We start from the raw sequence: 4,519 nt of genomic DNA, 5'->3' as shown, positions 1-4,519 counted from the left end.
CCCGTTGAAACTGCTCCTAATCCTTATTATTCTAATCAGTATCAGCGTCAGAACCCACCGCCCTTTTGAGCTGGCAGCGGGCGGCGTGAGCCGTCCCAGCACGATATGTGCCATGCCTGTAAACAATTTGGCCACTGGAGGAAGAATTGTCCACTTGTCAAACGCAACCAGTTCAACTTCAACAATAAACAACAAAACAATTAACAATAAACAGTTAGTTAATGATAAGTATTTATATTTATTTTCTGAATTTGATAGTGATTATTGTTTAAATCATGATATTGAGATTTTGCTTAGACAAGTAAGATTTTTTGAAAATTTCAAATCTATACGGGTATTTTCTCTGGTGTAAAGGGAAGATTAGCTAAAAGTATTCAGTACTGGGAGCATATTGGTGCTAATTCATTTATTTTAGACACACTGAAAAATGGTTATCTTATTCCATTTATTGATACTCCTTCGAGCATGTACATGAAAAATAACAAATCTGCTCTTAAGAATGATGATTTTGTTAGCAAATCTGTAAATGAACTTGTTCTTTCAGGTTGCGTCATTGAGGTCCCATTTCAACCTTATATTGTCAATCCGCTGAGTGTAGCTACACAAAAGTCTGGGAAGAGGAGTCTAATTTTAGATTTGAGCACTTTGAATTTATCGGTGAAAAAGGAAAAGATTAAATTTGAAGATTCGAAAATAGCTGTGCAATATTTTCAGAAAAATGATTATCTGTATAAATTTGATTTAAAATCTGGTTATTTCATTTGGATATATGTCCACAGCAGCACACGTATCTAGGTTTTTCGTGGGAAGATAAATTTTATTGCTTTACTGTTTTAGCATTTGGTCTTTCAACGGGTCCTTACATATTTACAAAGTGTCCCAGACCATTGGTCAAGTATTGGAGAAAAAATGGTATAAAAATAGTTTTATATCTTAATGATGGATTTGGTATGAATAACGAAAATAATGAATGCATCAAAGATGCTGAATTTGTGAAACAATCACTTTTGAGTGCGGGTTTTCTTCTGAACGAAGAAAATCAGTTTTTACTCCTGTACAGAAGTTGGAGTGGTTGGGAATCATTTGGGATTCATGTAATTTCACTTGATGCATTCCTCAAAGGAGAATTGACGAATTATTACAATCTATTCATAATGTTTTCAGAGAAATTCCCTATATTTCTGCCAGAAATTTAGCCCAGGTAACGGGTAGAATTATAAGTATGTCTCCTGTGATCGGAAATATTACTAGAATAATGACTAGATATTGCTATATGTCTATTGAAAGTAGAATGTCATGGGATAGTTATTTAGTTTTAGAAAGTAAAAGTTTTGTGATATCAGAATTAAAGTTATGGCTTGATAACATTGCAAATGTAAATTTTAAAACATAAAATCAATATAGTCAGTCACATGTAATGGTATATTCTGATGCTAGCAGCATAGCTGCCGGAGCATGTACAGTAGAGTTGGAAAGTAAAATTTTTCACACTATGTGGAAATCCACTGATATGTTAGAGAGTTCCACGTGGAGGAAACTAAAGGCCATAGAATTGGCGTTGATGTCTTATCAACATGCATTTGCTGGAAAATCCCTAAAATGGCTAACTGATAATCAAAATTGTGTCAGAATTGATCAAGCAGGAAGCATGAAAGAAAAACTGCAAGATAAAGCAATTTCCACTTTTTCTATTTGTTTACAAAAGGGAATCTCCATTAACATACAATGGATTCCGAGATGTGAAAATTCGGAAGCTGATTATATCAGTAAAATCATTGATTATGAAGACTGGGGAGTTTCAAAATTTTTCTATACTTTTATTAACGACCTTTGGGGTCCTTATACAGTCGATCGTTTTGCTAGTTCTCGTAACACAAAATTAGAAAGATTTAACTCTTTATTCTGGAATGTAAACACAGAAGCTGTAGACTGTTTTACTCAGAATTGTTCTGGTGAAAACAATTGGATTGTACCACCTATTTACTTAGTATTGAGAGCTATAAAACATGTAATTGCTTGTAAAGCTAGAGGTACTTTAATTATACCAAAATGGATATTTGCGACCTATTGGCCTTTCATTTTTGATAAAAATATGAATTACAGAGATTACATATCTGATGTTATTGAATTTAAAAATACAAGTGGTATTTTTATCAGTGGTTCTAATAGAAAATCCATTTTTGGCACTGCGCCTTTTATTGCTCCAGTATTGGCAGTGAAGTTAGATGCGACAAGGATAACAAGGCCCTAGTGCACTAATGTGTATTGTAGCTGGCGAGGTTAAAGTTCCGAGGCCCTAGTACACTAATGTGTATTGTAGCTGGCGAGGTTAAAGTGACGAGGTCCTAGTACACGGATGTGTATTGTAGCTGGCGAGGTTAAAGTAACGAGGCCATAGTACATGAATGTGTATTGTAGCAGGCACGGTTGTTGTTGATAAGGCCCTAGTGTGTATATACATTGTAGAAAGCATGGTTGTATTCAACACGGCACTAACGTATATAGCATTGTAGGTGGCATGGTCAAATAAATATTGGACAAGGTCCTGTTATGCTTACAGTGGCATGGTTCACTTGTAATACTTTGACATTTTATAATGTTTGTTTCACGATTGCACATTTTTCAGATATTTTTCGAGTTGGTAGATGGAAACAGAATTCAGATATTTCGGATGAACTGTCTGCATTGAAAGCTAGACTACCAGAGTACTGCTTGAGCTCACGTTATCTGAACACTCGTAAAAAGTACCAGTATGCCTTTAATGCTTTCTGTAAGTGGACTAAAATACATAATATTACTCCATTACCCTCATCTGATTATACAGTTTCTCTATATTTGATTCACATTTCACAGAATGCAAAATCGGCAAGCAAGATAAATGAAGTAATATACGCCATAAGCTGGGCACATAAACTGGCTGGATTTAATCATCCTTGTACATCTGAATTAGTAACGTTTGTAAACGAAGGAGCACAGAGAAAATTGGGACATTTTATCACTAAGAAAGATCCTATTACACCAGACATTTTTGCGAAAGATTGTTCATACTTATGGTCATCTTAATAGTAATCTTAAAGACTTAAGAACTTTTTGTATGTGTTTATTAAGCTATGCAGGTTTTTTAAGGTTTTCAGAACTAGTTAATTTGAGAGGTATCGATATAAAGATTTATTCTACACATGCAAATTTATATTTGGCGAAGAGTAAAACTGATATTTACAGAGAAGGGAGGGATGTGGTTATTTCTAGAACTAATCTTGTAACTTGTCCTGTCTGTATGCTAGAACGATATCTCAAATTAGCTAGTATTACATCAAATTCTGATTAATTTATTTTTAGATCCGTTAATTTTTGTAAGTCTGATAATTCTTATAAACTTAGAAGTACAGGTCCGTTGTCATACACGAGAGCTCGGGAAATACTACTTTCCAGTTTACAGAGTATAGGCTTAGATAGTAAAAAATTTGGACTGCATAGTCTCCGTTCAGGAGGGGCATCGGCTGCTGCAGTGGCTGGTGTAGAGGACAGATTGTTAAAAAAGCATGGTCGGTGGAAAAGTGACACGGCAAAAGACGGTTATGTTAAAGAGTCTTTGGAGGATAGACTTTCTGTAACAAATAATATTGGGATTTAATTATGTATTTTTTCTTTTATTTTTTCTTTACCCTTTCTTTATTTTTCGAAGCTTTGCTGCACACTGTCAGGCGAGCTGATCCCATACAAAGGTGTTGAGTTTATTTTGTAAATAATTTATGTTCGCTTGAAGTTATGACTTAGAACATAAATATATTTATCAAAGTTATGTACACCGGAAACATTACCACGTGTATTTGTTTATGAAATTATACGTGTTTGAGAGTATATAATAGGTTAAATGTTTTTAATTGGTCGAGGTAGAACTGACCATAATAATTGAATAAGGTCATTTCAAATATTTCGTGCTATACTTTTGGCGGTTTTGTAAATTAAAGATATTGTCATTCGAGGTTCGCTTTTGGTGCAGTAAAGTTTCCCACCCTCCCACCCGACTTAATGTATTTTATTTGTGTTATTCTTTATTAATGTGAAAAATAATGTGTGTAAGAACAGAATTTTTATTTGATTCATAATATGTATTTTCGTACATAATGAAAATTGTTTTTATTTTTGTAGATTGGTTTTTGTGTTTGTTACCTGCAGCGGCCTAGGCAGACAGTAACACTGATGAACATTTTTTACGTTGCATTTGTCTTTAATAAAATTAAAGCTTTGCTGCACACTGTCAGGCGAGCTGATCCCATACAAAGGTGTTGAGTTTATTTTGTAAATAATTTATGTTCGCTTGAAGTTATGAATTAGAACATAAAAGAAAAAAGTTTCTGCGTTGGTTATTGACCTTTGAAACGAGAAGAAGATTGATCGGTTTCCTTGTTTAAAATCAGAAAGTTCTGTACACTAAAAAGTAAAATCACAAAAAAACTGAACTCCGGGGAAAATTCAAAACGAAAAATCCCTAATCAAGTGGCAAAATCAAATGATA

At 33.9% G+C, this 4,519-nt stretch overlaps 1 long non-coding RNA gene and 1 pseudogene across 1 annotated transcript; both read left to right on the top strand.

Annotated features, from left to right (window-relative positions):
• The first annotated feature begins 2,685 nt into the window (after positions 1–2,685).
• Positions 2,686–4,285, top strand: LOC139518500 (uncharacterized). The gene is made up of 2 exons (XR_011663382.1): positions 2,686–2,770; positions 4,153–4,285. It is a non-coding gene; the product is annotated as an uncharacterized lncRNA (long non-coding RNA).
• LOC139518612 (uncharacterized) lies at positions 2,794–3,759 on the top strand (annotated as a pseudogene).
• Positions 4,286–4,519: the final 234 nt, after the last annotated feature.

This window comes from Mytilus edulis, chromosome 4 (genome assembly GCF_963676685.1).
Source record: "Mytilus edulis chromosome 4, xbMytEdul2.2, whole genome shotgun sequence".
Classification (NCBI taxonomy): domain Eukaryota; kingdom Metazoa; phylum Mollusca; class Bivalvia; order Mytilida; family Mytilidae; genus Mytilus; species Mytilus edulis.
Note: the sequence above shows the minus strand (reverse complement) of the source record. Positions and strands in the feature narration are given on the sequence as shown.